Source organism: Etheostoma spectabile, chromosome 20 (assembly GCF_008692095.1).
Source record: "Etheostoma spectabile isolate EspeVRDwgs_2016 chromosome 20, UIUC_Espe_1.0, whole genome shotgun sequence".
Taxonomy (NCBI): Eukaryota; Metazoa; Chordata; class Actinopteri; order Perciformes; family Percidae; genus Etheostoma; species Etheostoma spectabile.
This window is the reverse complement of record NC_045752.1, coordinates 16,831,887-16,850,876: the sequence shown is the minus strand read 5'-3', so window position 1 is coordinate 16,850,876 and position 18,990 is coordinate 16,831,887. Positions and strand designations below refer to the sequence as shown.

General features: G+C 40.5%; 1 protein-coding gene and 1 long non-coding RNA gene across 2 annotated transcripts in view; both read left to right on the top strand.

The window, feature by feature from the left end:
- The window catches only part of alk (ALK receptor tyrosine kinase), a 397,773-nt gene that overhangs the window by 93,129 nt on the left and 285,654 nt on the right, over positions 1 to 18,990 (top strand). The gene's annotated exons all lie outside the window — the stretch shown is intronic.
- Positions 1,573 to 18,715, top strand: LOC116669880 (uncharacterized). The gene is made up of 3 exons (XR_004326897.1): positions 1,573 to 1,751; positions 3,966 to 3,970; positions 18,703 to 18,715. It is a non-coding gene; the product is annotated as an uncharacterized LOC116669880 (long non-coding RNA).

Here is an 18,990-nt window from a genome sequence, read left to right as displayed (position 1 = left end):
CTTGCACGTCTTCTACTAATGGATTATTAATCACATTTTGCTTCATCTGAAACAGCATTTCAGACAAAACTCCCATTGTGCTCTTAGGGTCCCTCGGTGCATGCCAGGATAATGCTTGCTTTGACATGAGTCAGCAAGTGTTACATTCTCAAGGTGCACATTACATAGAGAGTGACACTGTGTATAAAAGTATTTTATACACAATTGCTTAAAGAAGACAATGTGCTTTCCCCTCTTCCTCTTTTGCATTATATTGAAGGGCTATGTTACCAGTGTGAAAGTTATTTGCATATAGTATGTTCAAAAAGAAAACAGTATACAGCACAGTGCTGGCATCACCCTGCATAATTTAGCAAATAGACACACATGCTATACAATAAACACACTTATGGAACTCTACATGGGAGGACCAATTTATCGTTTCTATAAAGTAAACTGTATTGATTTGTGAACCGTAAAACCGCAACTCTGTATTGCTTGAGCACCGGCAAAGTGTCCTCATCTTATTGATTTAACTTATAGGATGACACAGCCAGAATGCATACATTCACAAATGTAATTACTACCTCACAAATATCTCGGATTAGCAGTGAGGCTTACACTTCCTTACTTACACTAATACCACACTCTTGATTGATTAGGTGGGTACCTAAAGATGTGTGCATGTACACGTGTCAGTAAAGTGACTAAAAAAGTAGGCCACATGTCGCCACATACCCTGGGGGACTGTAGGAGTGTCTCCTTAACTACTGGGGTGGGCAAAGTCAGCACACTGTTAGCAGATGGTGATTGGCTGTCTCTATCCTTCCCATTGTCCCAATCCACAGCTGACCTGAGGCGTTGTTTTAATCACTCTTATTATGGCACCATGGCGCAGCATGCTTCTCCACATGCATCGCATGCTGCCCTCCACACCTCTCCTCCCCAAACTTGTTATCTTACATGCCCTTTCGGTCCTCTCTGTCTCTCACTTTCAGAGCCACACTTGCATGCACTCATCAACATTTACACACATGTTGTCTTCAGGAGAGGGGTATCCCTGCAGGCAGTCTGGAATATGCCACCAAACTCCCCTCTGGACCAAATGAATTATTGAAAGAAGGGCAAGTGAGAATGTCTGTATGCTCAAACAGCTTGAGCCAGCTGGGGATTTTTACTTGTAATGGAGTTATTTTTATTTTAGTAGTTTGGTGCTTTTACATGGCAGTACTCAATGTAAAATATACTGATTTGTACTGTAAAATAAAAATGCCTAAATGGGATATTTCACCACTGGAAAGATGAATATTTATTAAATTGGGTCATTTATGTAGTAAAACTTTTTTTAGAAGTTGGTGCCTTCTAGACCAAGAAAAGACAGAAAATGTATTTTTTTTGGCTCATGTGGATAAAAAACGACAACTCCCAGTATGCAATTGCTTCGCTTTCCTTCAAGTCCACTCCCAAGCCACGTCTACCGTTTACAGACATACTAGAGATGAGACAGTCAAGTCAAATGAATTTTATTGTCATTGTCTTTTCATTATATAAAAACAACATATGAAATAGGTTACATTTAGTTTACACACATTAAAGGCTCGGTAAAGTTCAGCTAACGCATTAGCGGTAGCATTAGCGCTGGGTGGGCTGTAAACACTGAGTATAAACACAGCCGTGAATTTGTGTGAAATGTAGAATGGTCTGGATTTAACATTCACAAACTCCACCAGCAGTTAGCAGTAGTTGGATAAAAGCACCCCATTTCTGCACCAGTCCATTGGGTAATGACGGTCCCACTCCCTCTGGGTGGGTTGAAAACATGCAGAACTAGCTGGCTTGTAGTCCACAGCCTCTCGGCAAAAATGCCTCTGATGGCGCTAAATGAATTTTCAGAGGCTTTTTTCCACTAACACAATACAGAGAAATCTAGTCTCGTGGACATGAGGGAGAGAAGCACAGTCATTTGAAAATACTACCAGATTTCTACTGATACAAAGCTTACTGCTAATCAGTGAGGTATCCCTTTTAAAACAAATGATGCAGTGAGTAGCCTCATTAGGAGCCTGAACCTGTCAAGAAACAAGTCTTATAATTCCTATTATGATGACATTGCACAAGGTGAAAACTAGCATGTATCAATTCACAACCTGTACTGTACATGTGCTCTCCTTCTCAGCATCAAGATATTGGAGGTCACCTCATTTGTCAGAATATCTATTGTCCTCATCTCCCAGGAACGATCATCAACTAATCCTGCATGTAAATCCTTAATGTGTCCACCGGCCAACCATGAATGTGTGGGTGTAAATGATAGCTGGATTAGACCGATAATACTCTGGCTGCTGAATTACCTTGTTGCGTTGACTGGGTGAAGACTGCAATGAGAGCTTTTCCTCTCATTTCTCCCACTCTCTCAGTCTTTTCTTATTCGCTCACCATCTGATCATGACTGTACCTGTGAGCTTGGACTGCGTACAACAAGATGTAAGCGCAAATGACAGATTTCACAACGCAGTCTCTCCTTTTTGTTGAAGCTTTTATTCTGTCCTGTGTTCAAGGTGTCAGTTCCGCTGGAAAGGATTTCAGCTTTATATCAGCAAGACTCTGTAATGCCCACAAGTCTGTTATGCCTACCAGAGCTAATTATGGTTTGGACCAGAGGAGCTTTCAGGCTAGTTCATATAAAACACCTAGAACATTTTTTCATGAGACTAGAGCTGAAATGAAACTCAACTTGAATGAGAAATCAGGGAAAATTCACTCTGGGATTAGAAGCAGTCACACTTGTGTGACAGCACTTGCTCAATATTTGAATACTTTTGGTAAAAGCTTTGCCATACATTTGCAGAATATTTTACACTATACATCAAAATAAAAATCTAATTTTTTTTTTAATTGAAACGTAGAATTTAATGAAAAAAGACTTTACGAGTTTACAGCCATGCCAGTGGCTCTGTGAAGCTATACAGTTGGCTCACTATGTTCCGCTCAAAGCCAAAGATCAACAAGTTATTTTAGCATGGTTTGTTAACTTGTTTGCAGTATTTCACATTGCATGACCAATTTATTCCTGTAGCTCTGTTCTGAAAAGTCAGAAGATCAACCCATCCTGAGGAGAGCAGAAATGTCTAAACCCAAATTCCTTGCATTCCATCCAACAGTTGTTGTAATATTTTACTTAAACCCAAAATGTTGCTAGAGTATATGTCAGGAAGTGACCAACGTAATTCATGCGTGATCCTCTGTGCACCATAATTGTTTGAACTACACCATTTCATGGCAATCCATCCAATAGTTGGTTGAGATGTTACATTCTGGCCCAAAGTGGTGAAACGAGAGATGTTGCCAATGATTGCCATCCTTAGGATGCGGCTAAAGTGGCTTTAGGGGGTGTCTTTCCTCTGTTTTCTTCATTCATATCCTTCTAGCATTGGCCATAGTGCTGCTGGGGCTGGTGCCAAGAGTGACATTCCTGATGGAGGAGTCAGCTTTGCCCATTCATTTTCTGCATTTAGCAAACATGACACCTTCAAATGCCAAACAGAAAACAGAGGTAGTAAACATGCTCTATAGCAATGCATTTCATGGCCTTTCTTACACATTCTTGGGTATATTCCACCCTACAGCCATCGTTATCTCTCCTTTTTGTACATTAATGTAAATATGTAAATGCTATATCTGACATGCCAGTACTAGGATTCTTTGGATCTATTACCGTTATATACATATATAGGCTGCAAACATATTTTTAAGCTGATGAGAAGTCAACAATCACATCCCACACAAAGGCGTTTGAAGCAAGAAGCAATTCCTTGCTCAGTGAGGGCAATCACCACAAAGAATGCAGATTTGATTCATGTTACTCTGCCCTTGTGCCTTCATAGCAGGTCTCCATATTAGATCTGAGAGCTGCATTATTTGTGCTATACCTCAAGGATTTACTATCGTTTGACAAGGTATAAGTTCAAGGTTCAGGTCTATAAAAGACAGTGTGAGTGTTTGTAAGTGTGTGTAATGTAACAAATGCCTTTCTGGTTCTTCTTTCTGGTTCTTGGGCTGCATCAACAGACCTAATTGTTTTCCATCTTCGTATCATATGTAGCTGCATTATAGAAAAGAAATATAACATAATATATAATATAATGTCTGAGTTGAGAGCTTTCTGGAATGGTAGGATAGTGTGGAGGTAATTGGCACTGGACTTCTGGCTCACTAGCCCTCCGCCCACCACACCACCACAAACTTCTACTCCACCCACCCAAGTAAGCCGAGTTGTAGAGAGGTCCTGAGAACACAGTGTGGCTGCAGATAAGGGAACACTGACAAATGAGTGTGAGCTTGTTTTTCTAAGTTGAAAACAGAGAGCAAGGGGAGACAAAATCTCTGCTGACAAAAAAAAGGTTTGGAGGAGGCTATGGAAGCACTGACAAAGAAAAGAAAAGCACTTTAGGGTGCCCTGATAGCGAGGGTGAGGAGAGTGACAAATGAGATGATTTTAGAATGGACAACACATCTGTTTGTATACTGTATGTGCAAATATGCTGCATGCCCACATAGCTATGCATGTGTAAATGCATGAACATGAACACCGGATGCAAGAGTCAGAAGGAGAACAATTTTCAGAAGACCCCTCCGGATGACAGTAAAGGAAATGATGCAATGCTTTACCGACAGTGCTGTCATAACAGAGAGGCGGGGCATGTTTGGGGCATTGCTGAATGGCACCAATCAGTGGATTTATTGCATTGTCCTATAGGCCATAGCACCGTAGGTTAAACGCTAAAAAAGGTCAATGCAGACACCATGATTAGTAATGAAAATAAAGGGACTAAAAATAAAATTCACCAAATTATGTTTAGTATTTGTGTTTTTATAACAAACCACTTTGCAATAAATGGAAGCAGATAATGCTGTAAACAAAAAAGAAAGAGTGTTAGAGGGTAAAGCTAGTGGAATTCTACACTTTATATACAGTATACATTAAATTAAATCTCCAAAGTGTGATGAAAAGATCCAAATCAACAATGAATTGTTTGAACTACTATGCAAAGAACTGCTTTATAACACATCCAGCAGTAAGCAACGTCAGCTTTCATTTGCAAGAAAAAAAATTCTGGCTACCTAGGGAATGTGAAAGTTCTAGAATCAACACAAGAAAAGGATTTGGACACAAGATGCCATTCTAACCACCTTAGGGTCGATAAAGAGAACCCTTCCCAAAGCACACCCCTGTGAAAAGAAAAAAAGAAATCAACTGATTGTCCTCCACCATCATTCTCACTCCCATTCAACCATAGTCACATAAGTAGATCAACTTTTGATTGACTTCTACACCATGCAGAGTAACGATTATCTTACATAATGCCTTTAGTCTTCCTTTCACCTACGGTAGGCCAGGATCAGACAAATTCAGCCAGATTTTGATCCGACAGACATGTCACAGACAAACGTTAAAAGTTGTGCCTGATAATGAGGGTTGGGACCGACAAACACGTGCCTTTACCTCTTGTAGTGTGACATAATCTAAGATATTTCCCCAAAAACTTGTTAAGCGAGAAATAGGCCATGCAGTTGCTGAATGAACTTGCGCGTGATCTTCATGACAGCACGCAATACAATAATCACTCTGGGGGCTGGTCGGTGTCATTCTTGTAGCGTTGCCTCTCTTCTGTCCAAGACACAGCAACCTTTTTTGGCAACATGTCTGTCTAGTCTGACATAGTGACTGTCGTGAAAGACAAAAAAAATTGTGTAATCTGATCCTGGCATAACATAACGTGCATCGTGCTGCTTAAGAGAGACCTTGAGATAGATGTAAATATCCATATGAGACACATAGATGGATAAAATGACAGCAGGGTAATGAACACCTTTGATGGCAGGTGTGATTGGTTATTATGGCCTGTTGGTAGTCCATTGACATTGTCTGGAAAGTATGACAATTTTTTACTTGTGTCTGTTAGATACATGCGGAGGATCATTACTGTATAAAAAAAAACCGTGTTCACAGATTTGATGATAGTAATTACCTGTGGCATGAAGCCTTATTATCTCGCCCATAAACCTGGAAAAGAAGTTCCCTGGCACTGCAGTTTAGTTTCCTATTAACCCCTGTCCCCCTCCTTGATGGGTATGGTGAGTGCCACTGGTCAAACTTCATCTGGTTTGCACATGATGCATTGCATACTGTACATTCTGCACAATCTTCTCTTCTTGCAGGGGACAGAAATAGTTTAGGAATAATAACGAGACTTGTCTGGGTACGGAGGTTGGTGTGAACACAAAGGACAAAGAAGCTATTAAGTTATATTTTCTGTAGGTTTAATGGGAGGCTTATATAATGGATTCAGAATGGTGTTGTTTCTGATGCATAGTTAGGAGTTTCATTGTTTAGCAAGTGGTAGAAACCACATACTTGGTAATTTTCACTCTTGGAATGATACTCTATGACTTGTGACTTGTGCGATGTAGGGATTAAACGATATTTAAGCTGCAATGGACCAGATGCTTGAATAGGAGAGTGTGAGACACAATAGCCTCCCCCCTGATTCTTGATGTGTATTCTCCACCCACAGGGAGAGGATGTCATGAACGTTGTAAAAACATAAAAAGAACTGTTTTCATTTCCATTGGATACAATCAAACTACAAAACTATTCATGGGTGCTGTTGCTTTTGGCGATAATTGGGCAATACAGTACATGGCTGCTAGAGAGTTCTCATTCATACAACCGCGTAGCACTCCAACTTTTTCATAACCAGCAATTCATAATTAAGATCAGAATTTACTCATAAACACAGGATTACCACTCCACTATATACCATTTAAACACATAATTCAGTTAAATACTATTTTAGTAAAATATGTCAGGGTTTGTTATAAAACAAACTGAAAACTGAATTCTTGGCCATTTGTTGACATGAATGTTCTCTTGAAAGTAGGGCTGTTATGAAATTAGATTTTCACTACACAATTCGTGTCTAAAACTGTTCAAGGATATCTTTCAAATTCCTTTTTAACTTTGTTTATTGGGCGTTTAGTCTCCTTTTTAGCAAAGGAATTTAAACATCAAAATATGAGTGTAGGGAGGTAGACAGAGAAGGCTTTTTTGGATGGATTGGACAGCTGAAGACAGGAAAGTGGGAGAGAGAGAGGGAAGACATGCAGCAAAGGGCCGCAGGTCGGACTCAAACCCAGCCCCCTGCGGTAAGGACTGAACCTCAGCACATGGGTCGCACACTCCATAGGTGTATTATTAACATTATTTTTATTTTATTTTTTTAATATCACGTTTATTGTCAATACCAGTATATCATGACCACCCAACTAAAACTCCACTGTCTCCTGAGATGCAGAATTGGAGCAATAATAAATACATGTGGCTTCAATTAATCCTTTATTAATGAGTTACAATTCTTTACTACTCAGCTATGGTAGTTTAATGTACTTACATAAAGTTCCTCATCGCGTTTGCACAGGGGCACAGTTCAAAGCAGGGATGGAAATCTACATATTGAAACATAGTTGTATTCTCTTGTTGACCCTTTGAGCAACCCATGTGACAAGCTTGTAAGTCCAACTGTACACATACAGTATAGTCACAAGTGTTATTCAATTATTCAACATTGCAACATCATTGGTATTCAAAAAGCATTTTTACAGTGCAAAGAAGTAATCTACAACAGCACTAACTCTGCTGATGTCTTTACTGCTTGGTTGTCATTTTCATGAGTGAATTCATCCTGTTTACAGCTCACAACAGCGAGTTTATAAAGACTATGAATGACATTGGCAATTACTCATTCCCAGGACAGCCTACATCAAACACTGACAGTTTACACACATACATATAGAAACTAACAATTCAACTGAGACCTTAAAAGAGCTTTATGCAGTAAAACGAATGGATGTAATTCCTGTTGGGATTCAGCTGTTAGACAGGAGCAGTTCAGGTCCACAGTGGATTCTCAGCAGCATGTTTGAACTTGTCTTGTCGGTCTTTAATCTAATCTGTTTCCCTTTGGCCCAGTTTGTGGTTGTCAGTCCCAATTTTAAATAGAAGATAGAAGATAGTAAATTGCTATGGATAGTAGTTAAAAAGAAACAGCAGATCATAGTAAAATGGTCGACTTGTAAGCTAGGTATGACAAGCATGAAAAGAGGAATGATGAGAAATTGAATGGCCAAGCCAAGTGCGTTGGAGAGCAAAGGCTATGCTTTGAGACAGGGCCCATCATTTCTGTTACAGAGGTTGTATTTTCTCTGCATAGTGATGAGTGGAAACACAGCTGACACAGAACATTTTGGAAAAAAGGAAGGATACTAATGTCAGGCTGACAGGTTTGACCCCAGTGTCTAAAAAAAATAAAATAAAAAAGGATGGGAAGAAGTCAGTGAAATAAGATCTTTTTACACATCGGGACAACAGCCTTTCTAAATGAATAAGTGTTGACGAGTGCTCCACTTTCATCACATCAAATATATCATATTTCAACACTGTAAAGCTGAATGTGACAAAAATATTTCTCCAACTTAAAAAAAAACATGCAAGGAAAACATGACAGAAGCAACTTTGTTGTATTAAAAGATTTTCATTTTCCTAGGCAGCAGCTCCATAAAGACTCATAAGTGGTATTCTGCTTCAGTACAACAGTTTGGTCTTTTAAACCACTTCATGTGGTAGGCTACCACGGGCTGTAAACCGTCAGCAATTGCTGCCCCCGATGTGTTGAGTTATAATTAACGTCCTGGCTTTTTCAGCTCTCTGTGTCCATTACTGAAAATGGGCAAATGGCTTCCAAAGAAGTCTATGTAAAATGTTTTTTGGCCAGTCTACTTTATTTTTCATATTTCCAGGGGAAATTGACTAGCTTTTAGCATGAGAGCAGGGGCAAGTAAACAGCATCATTACAGATACCGGGAACAACCAATTATGGAAGGGTTAGGGTGTCTCCACCCCTGACATGTGTATCTGGCCCCAAATAGAAGTCAATAACAAGCCCCTCAACTTCAAATGTCTTTTTTTTCTGACAACTTCACTTATTTTGTTGCAGTGTCTCATTTAATTGCCAAATCCCCAAATGTACCCAACTTGCTTTTGATGTCTTGAAACTGTCTTCAATCATTTTGAGTTTCAAAACAAGGATCAGAGTGGTAATTTGGGGATTTGTGCTGTAACAAAATTAGGAGTCTATCTTTAAAGCTGCATTTCTCAATTTTTATATATTAGCTATGATTCTAATGAGGGCCCTTTTTCAATGATCTAAGTGCACCGCGTGAAGCGCTTGGCACAGGTGCGTTTCGGGAGCGTGCAAAACCAAACTGCTGGTTTAACGGTGGAAAAAGGGTCTGTGCATGGGCGCATGGTTCAAAAGAGGTTGTACTGAGTGTCTTCATTAATCATAGGTGTGTTTTGGGCGCAACATGCAGTATAACATTCAGAGTGTCATCTGCCATTCCCTTTTTAAGTCAGGCGCGTTGGTACCTTGGCGCATTTCTATTTTGATGGAGGATTTGCTGCAGGAACTACATGGTGCCACGTACACATAGGTAAATATTGGTTCAGCTTGTGCACTGCCATTGTTCTGTGACTTTGTCTAAACATTTTGATCCACAGGGTCAAGCAGTCGTTTGTCTTTTACCTCCAATTTTTGAGATTGACTGTACATTTTCTGAAAAACAGAAATTCCGTTCTTGACAGCATCCCCTCATTTGTTTTGCAGCAGGCAATTTGTCGTGAAGGCATGAAACAAAGCAGTATGAGTATGTACAATTTACGCAAATTGCAGCAGCTGAAGTGATTAATTTTCTGACATATATTACAGTATTCAGATGAATAACAGCAGATTGTGTCACTTCTCCCCCATTGGGAGCTATACAGTAGAGGATAGAGTGACTCGCCGCTGACTGGTGCCACACTTATGGCCTCGCTTGTGGTGTCTATGCAGAAACACAGCGGTGGGGGGAAGTGGGGCACGGTGGTGGCAGTAGTGCACAACGCTCGACTCAGCAGGCAGATTGGGGAGCAGCTGCTAAGAGCAATTTGTTAGACAAGTCGGATTGTTGAGCTCAGGCGAGAAGGGCAACGGGGCTGCTTTACCTACTCACTCTCACCAAGGATTTTGTCTCTGCTGCAGAGCCACTGGACTCAAAAGGCAGTCAGATGGTGGCAGTTAGGGCCTGGCGAGGGGCAGGCAGCTGGGGATGTGGTGCAGCAGTATCACGGGTGCTGGACTGTGTTCTTTTCCCGCCAAGAGATACCCAATGCTGGTGCCAGGAGCAGGGGGAAGTCAGTGGGGCATGCTTCAGTAAACAGCCAGCTTGATTTAAATGCACATAGGGAGGGGCGTTGTGTGTTGTCCTGGAGGATCTTACTTCAAACAGAATCTGTGATTGTTTTAATGTGTCACTGGTGGGATAAATGTTCCCTCTCTCTTTTATTAGCAATGTTAGATGCTGGATAAGCATTTGGTGCTATAGAGTGCCTGAGCATCTGCCACGTCTGTGTTGCACTACAGAAGATAGCTGTTTTGTGAGCAGACATGTGGTTATGTAAAGTATCAGTTTAGCACATTGCTAAAGCCCTACATTTGCATGTTGTTTACTCTCAAGTTCTTGCTGATGGTAAGTAAACAGCCAGCTTGGCAAACACAAAACTCCTAGTTGTGCTTGTTTCCCCCCGTAACGGATTCAGAATATAAATCAAGCACCCAAAACATTTTGAAGCAAATGTGGGTGATTAATTCTTTTTATTTTGTTCAATTCCAAAATGCAGAAAACATATTGCATTTCATTTGTCAGAAACTGCTGAGATCACACCCCTCATTCCCACAGTAAAAAATCCCTGCTTTGCCAGTGGCTTGTGTCAAAATATAGATAGATGACTAACGCTATTTAATTCAATAAGATTGATGCCCATTGGCTTCAAACCCAATACACAACAAGCACAAGACAAGAAATATTGCTCATATTAGGGGAAAAAAACTCATCACGCCACTGTACAGATTTAGGATCTCTGAATAACCAGATAGTCAGGGCTTGAATGCTAGGTAGGCTGTCATTTCGCTAGCTATGGTTAATGGAGCTTGGACATCTTCTTCTAAACATGGTGATCTGAAAGTACAGTACACTCTTTAAAACAGTCCCAGTTCACCTGCTCTCCATGCTTCACTATCATACACATTCTTGTGGAGACTTCACAGTGAAAGCATGACATGCACAGATTTTGGATATGTAGGCATAGCCTCACAGAAGGACATCTTGGCGTTTATGATGTTATTATGCCCCAGTTGACCTGACTTAGCTGTACTTTTGGATGCAAAGTTAGCACAAAGTGCCATGCAAAATTGTTGCACAGTGTGAGTTTTTGCCAGATAAAAGTGTTTAAGAGTTTAATGGGGAATGGTTCAGTAAACGAGGAAAGTGGGAGTCAGCAAAGCAATTATAAATTAGTAGAATTTTTTATATTATAGTTTTCAATATAAATTGTGTACATTTAGACAGTTAGACTTTTGCTCAGAGCATGATAAAAGTGGTTTCTTTCATTTGCCGTAATGTAATTTATTTCCATGATATAATCTCTCTGCAAGGCAGTCAGAGGAATAAAGCATCTTACAGTTCCTCATCAACTGCTTAGAAAAATGTGTGCTTTAGCCTCAGAGACCACTCTTTTTGAGGAATTGTGAAAATAGATCGAAGAAATGTTTTGTGAAGAATCTGTTAAAAGTCTGCAGTGTTTACCAGGACTTAAAGAGATATTTTCTATTGTGTGAAGCCTGCTCACAGAAGTGTTACATTTTCAGAAGTAGCTCCTTTTTTTTCAAAGTTCATTTTCCTTCTTAAAGTCCTGGCTATGTGTTCAGATGAGGGGATGTTGATTTTTGATTGGCTTCAAAGACCATCCGGTGAGTCTGAAAGGATTCCAAAGAGACTCTTTGACACCCAGGTCCAACGCTTTACCCTTCCCATTCAAGGCATTAGGAGGTTCAATGTTCCCACAGCAGTAATAGGGCAACCATTTACTCTCTGTCAGCCTGGTAATTGAAGCAGGTTAAAGGAAAGCACTTTTTCTGCAGCAGGGCATGTTGAGCCGTGTTATGACAGACGAGTGATTACACTTTGATGGTGTGCCTTGGTTATGCACATGTGTGTTTGCCTCAGATGTACCAACATAAACATATAGTATGACTCTTTCAATAGGCTGTTTGTCCCATTGTGCACGTGTTTTCAGTAGTTTTTGTGTTGACAAGCGTGTGTTGTTTGCACACCGTCACCCACCTCGTCCCCATCCCAGGCCTGGTAACATGGCAGCTCGCCTCAAAGACGCCGCTTCCCTTTTTTCTCTTGAACCTCCCCGGCTCTTGGGCAGCGCTGGCAGCTGTCAGACACAGAGTGGCATGCAGCGAGGCGTCAGACGTCCTGGCATTTGCCTTCTCTCTCTGTGACTGCAGCTGACTGACAATGGCTGCCAGCCTGACAGTCCCTTACCCATCATCCTCGTGGCCTGGGTTCCAAATGTTATCATTACTGCAAGGAGGGGTGTCATCATTTTCTTCCCTTGGAACATGGAAGCCCTCACAGCGAAAGTGGCAGCAGTGCAGTGGCATTCAGCGTTGTGTGAATGACAAGATATTATAGCGGATGTAGCGACAATGCTTCATGCACACTAGGGGCCATAAAAGTGATTCATGTGCCGTCTTCCTCTGTTTCCAGGACAAATGTAGAATTATATGGTCCAACCTTCGATGCCCTTTGGTTGGGGAAATGAGCTCATGCCTGTAGATGGATTTTGCCGTAAAAAATAAATAAATAAAAAGAGAAGGAAGGCTGGAATACATAGGTGCGAGAGAAGAAGTGGGAAAATATTGAGCAGGAAAGTATTTAAAGGGAATTGCTTTCTCTCTGAGAGGCAGGATAACCAAGGCCAACCTTCATGCCAGCCAATCAGGAAATAATTCAGTTGTCGATATGGCCTTAATCGCTATACCGGGGCCTGGGTTCTATTTCTCCCCCTATAATGTCAACATTACAAATGAACTGCTGGAATTCTTACCATATAATTTAAAGGAAAGAGACAGAGCGGGTGCATAGTTGACTTAATGGTCAACAGTGACAGAACAATGAGGACAGATGAATCCTGAATGCTGGGAGACGAGCTCAAAGTGATTACTTTGTGAATAAAGAAGATGTGGAAGGCAACCCACTGCCACAATAAAGTAGTTCCATCAATGGTCTCCTTTCTGGGACAGGCCCATACTAGATTAATGGCAAAGGGAAGGACAACAACTCAGATTATTATATCCCCTACACTCCATTTGTCCACTTTTTGTCTCTTGAGTGCAAGTAGCACAATAGACTAGCAATGTGCGTGATTACCTGCTTTCAATTTGCTCTCTTTCCCATTGTGCTGCAGCTGCGCTTCCCATGAGTCAAACACGCACACACACACACGCACACACACACACACACACACACACACACACACACACACACACACACACACACACACACTCACAGGATTGCAGAGCTTCTTTTTTATTGTTGACTGTAACCAGGTGAAAATTGCCACCTGAGGAGAAGAGTTAATGTGGCACTTGATGGGGAGTGCTGTTCTGTGTTAAATTCACTGGCGTGGAAGGACTTACAGCATTGTTTTCTTTTTGGACACTTTACAGTATATGTTATGCTTCCATAGCATAGCATGTTTTTTTTAACTGTCCTCTCCATCACAGCACAGGGAAGGCAGGGAAGTACCCTTGTCGCGCTATAAGACAGTTTACACGGAGTGAAATATTGTTCTCTTACCTTGCTTACACATGGATAAATGTACAAGAATGCATGCACATGCCCAGATACTTCAAAACTCACTGACATTGACTGACATTCACACACTTCTTTCTTACTCTTACCCACGCACATACATATATTCGCTCAGGCTGTTTGCTATGAGCAGAGAGAGAGGAAAAGATGAAAAACGAGCCAAATAATGTCAGACCGAAGGCAGCACCTATCAAACGCATCAATGGGCCCAAGGTGTGCAAGGACAGGGTGGAGGTTTTATGACTGCTGCTGAACATAAATAGTAGATGGATGACTGTGGTGGAAGGATCTCTGCGGGGGCAAAGAAACTGTACATTTTGCACAAATTAAATGTGAATGCTCCAAAGCCAAAATCAGGTTATTTAAAGCAGTATCCATCTGTAAACAAGCTCTACACAAACCAGACATCATGTACACACATTGCTGGATTAACCTGCCGGGGTGCCCCGTGGCAGACATGAGCTTCTGGGTCTCCACACACACACACACACACAAACAAACACTATTCCTACAATCTGTGCAACGTGTAGAGTGTTTTTTGCTGGAATACTATGTGGTTGTTTGATTTAACATATTTTTTCAGGATTAAAATATGTAAAATTTAAACAAATTTAAAAGATTTTGAGAAAGTAACAAGAGCTCGTCATGGCCCATGTGCATTAATAAAAAAACAAAAGATTGACCCAATCTCAAAGGCACTAATCTGAATAGACTAAAAAGATAATTAGACCCAATTCAAAATACTGTCAACCAAGTAGAGAGAGAACACCAACACCTGCTGCAGCACGATGATCTATCAAAAGCAGGAATATAATAACAATACCCTCAGAACAATATGTTTACTTCCTTCAAGGACTAATTTTTAGAAATAATTAAAAGCCCTATTTTTTTCTCCTTTACCAACAACACAAATGTGATCTGCTTCTAAAACATGGTTCACCAAACAGTGAAGTAATTGAGTCCTTTTGAGTTTTTTTCAAAGTGAATTATAATTTGTCACTGTAGCAAGAATATTTCAACCTTAATTTGTTTTAAGTACTTTCTCAAATCAACTTGTTCATCTTTCCAATGCAGCAACCGAACTTATTCCCTCTTGTTGTTGCAGATACATTTGTAACTCATTTTGAACAAGTTATTATAAATGTATTCATTTTAATTAATAATTCATTGTAATAACTTAATAAATGCAATCATTTTGAAAATGTTGTTTTCAGAACTTATCCTGACTGTAACCATTGGCACAAATATCTTCAGAAGTATTCTTCAGGGTATTTTGCTAACACAATTGTCCAACTTGATGCTTGTCTGATAGTTAAATCAGTTGCAACACAAATGCTATAAGCTATAAGTCCTATAACCGTTCTGAATAAAAAGTTTTGTTTTTTTTATTATTTTGCTTGTAATACCAGCATACCTTTACTTACTTACTTACTTACTTACTTTCTTACATACTACTACTTACTAGCTTACGAGTATTTCTAAGTTGGTTGGTAAACCAGCCTCTTCTGTACATATATATATGTATATATATATATATATATATATATATATATATATATATATATATATATATATATATATATATATATATATATATATATGTGTGTATGTGTGTATATGTGCATATCTGAATATATAATAAAACACTGATTACTCAGTATATTCATTGTTCAGTGAACAAAGTACTCCATTGTGGACATTGAATATGAATATTTTAAGTGGGTTATCTGTTGTCAACTTTGGTTGAAATGGAGATGTAGTTTATATGGTCACATAATCCTAAACCAGCATTCTAGTTTGAGGCCTTGGTATTATTCACGTCAGCAGTTAGTTCTATCCAACAGGGGGAGCTGCTGCTCATCCTCAGCCTGTCTGACTCCTTGGGGCCATATTTCACACACACACACACACACACACACACACACACACACACACACACACACACACACACACACACACACACACACACACACACACACACACACACATACACACTATAGATGCACCTACACTCCACTGTTTGGCATCAATTCTTACAGATATTGATCTGTACAGGCCATACCCTTGGACAAGGTGATTTTACACTTATCTCCCCCCACTTCTCCAACTCCCCAAAGCCCAGTGTCGCATTCACTGCGCATTGGAGGTGGGGAGGAATCCCACTGGATTTGTCACTGACTGCTTGTCAGTAATGCTGTTGCCAGTGCGTGATTGATGTATTAGGTCACTTGTCCATTTACATACACGTGGAAGACACACGTATACAGGCTACTCTCTCTCTCTCTTTCTCTTTCTCTCTCTCTCTCTCTCTCACACTCACACTCTCACACACTCTCTCTCTCTCTCTCTCTCTCTCTCACAAGCACACACACATAGACACGTACAATCATGGGCAATTTTCCTGTGAAAAGAATCACCATCTTGGCTCATGTGAAGATATCGATCAAAGGATCCCTGTCACGCTTTCTCATCTTTTCATTCACAAAAGCCTTTTCGTGAACCTCAGGGATGATGGCTCACATCCCTGTGTAAGTGGAGATATTATATTAAAAGATAAATTAACCCTTTTCCATATTAACAGCTCAATATCTACATGAGGGATTAAAAACAGACACAGTATTGATCAAACATACAGACCCTTCACAGCACCTTACAAACCACTGTATTGTTTTATTTCACCAAAGTGTCATTATGACAACTTTTGAACCTCAAAAAAGGAAGGAAAAAACAGAATTTGTTTTTTATTGCATCATACAATTATGCCATACTATAGATGTAATAATATATTTGATACACAATATAATATCACACCTAAATTAGTCTGTCATTTAGTCTGAAAGGTTTCTGCAGCGCGGCTGTATCATCCACCAATTATCATGTTGAGAAACACTTCAGGAAGACTGGGGATTAAATGCACAAGACTCTCTGATGTAGAAGCTTTAACGGCTCTGGCAAGAGCAGGAAGTGTGACGTTATAAATAAGGATCCAGGAAGCTAATATGCTGACTCGTTTGATAATCCGTGCCTGTATGAATGCAACAAATAAATCATCAAACAACTCTGGGGAACTTCCAAAAGTTCAGTTATCAAATGCTTTATTTCCTGCTTTCTGTTGAGTTTTCATTTGAAATAACATACTGTACATGATCTGGCTCTTCTAATGACCTGTAAACAGGGCTAGACTGGGACAGAAAAATCGGCCCTGTTGTTTTTGGGCCGGACCAGCCCACCACAACCCGTTAGACAACACCCACCACCCGTTAGACACCACCCACCAGTACAGCTTCCTATGCTATAGCTACAAAAACAATGACAAATAGCTTATGCTGCACTGCATCTGACATTGACTGAGTAAACACCTGCAATAATTGATGGGCTCACTTTAGGAGTTTGTCATCTTGTCATCAATCGCCATTACTTACTTAAAGTAATCATGGATAGTTTTCCTGTTTGAGTGTGTGACCCATGTACGAAGGCTCCTTGCCACAGCTGCACGTCATTCTCCCTCTCTCTCCCGTCTCAAACTGTCATTTTGAATAAAGGCCTAAAATTCCCCAAAAAAGAATCTTAAAAAAAAATAAAGTAATCATTATCATTGTCATCATGACATGCCCAGTCCCATGCCTGCTCCCCGGCCCGGCGGTGGCCATGGCCAGCCAGCTCTCCTCCTTTAAGTTCTACCTGTTGCTACACAAGGCCGGATACTGTAGATGTTGAAGCTATTTGCAACAAACGTGTAATTTTTGCACGTATACCAGCATCCGTCTCTAGATTATTGTTAATTTTGGTGCTGTAAATTATTGCAAGTTTTACCCTCCCTCCATTCTCTCCCTCTCCCCGTCCTCCACATTGTGCCATCATCGGCTACAGGTGGAAGAAGGTCCTGCAGCAAGCGTAGCAGGATGTTTTACACATTCGTGAGCGTCTGCCTTAAGGGCCCACAATTTCTCTGAGCCTCCTTTGTGTTTTGTCTTATCTATTTCGGCTCTGTTTTCCCAGATGTCCTGTTGGATGAAGGCACTGAGCCCGAAGTAAAAAGGGTTTAAATATGTGATGGCCCAGCCGGCCAGTGTAAGAAACCAAAAAAGAAAAAACGAATTGGCCGATCTACTTGTTTTATGGGCCCGTTAGACAGGCTAGTTCAGCCCTGCCTGTAAAGTAAATAGAATAACAAGTAGATCTGACTGATGGAGAAAGAAGGGATTTTTTTTACAGTATTGCACATGAATGCTGATAGATGTTATTAAAGCCATGTATGAATCTCATTTTTTTTGACTAGTGAGACACAGCAGGGATAGTATAGGGCCCGGAATTTACTCTTTACTATTTTTTTATTTGCAAAACGTTGTCAAAATTTGAAATTTGTTACAAAATTCCCAAGAAATCAAGTCAACTACATAATCATGACAGGTGTTAGACAGCATCAGCCCTTCAATCGAATCTACCCTGAAATAGGGTTAAACAAAAATGTTCAGTCCTGGTGATGCTGGATTACAGCCTGCGCCTCTACAGTAGCAGCATCCAGGTGCAGTAATTTGTGTGATGTTGATGATGGGGTTGTTAAAGGGGGACATGAGGGTGGTGTAGATTGCTTTGAGTGGGGTCAGCCTGATGGTAATGACACTGGGACACTCTAAATCTGGAGGGTGACAAGTGGAGAGAGTAAAGAGGCAAACATTGGAAGTTATTGACTTCTGCATGGGTGATAATGTATTGTGCGTGTGATGAGTGGCTGTTTTGGTGTATGTGTGCAAATATATACATATATAGAGAGAGAGAGCTTGCAAGATGACAGATGGAGGCAAGGTAATTGTGTTTCATCCTGCCTAGTCTCGTCACTGATGAGTTACTACACACAGCGCCTAACCAGCGGGTGGGTGGAGGGAACCACAGGAATTAGAGAAGTAGCAGGATACCATTTAAACATCACAGTGTGCCTGAAAAAGACTGTGTGGTTTAAGCCTCCTGTTGTTTTTGTGGCCTCTTAGCTCTCATTTTGCCATTTTCTGGGCGCAGCGTGAGTTGTTCCTTTGTGTATGCAAATGCATGTTTTTCATCGATGGTAGGGTAATTGCTACATATGGGACAGGGTGCAACACAGCCTGATCCCTGTTTAATCTTATGCTTGGATTGTTGGCTTTAGTGTAAGCTTAATATTCAGTTCCCTCTATGTCCAATAAAAGTCAGATTGGT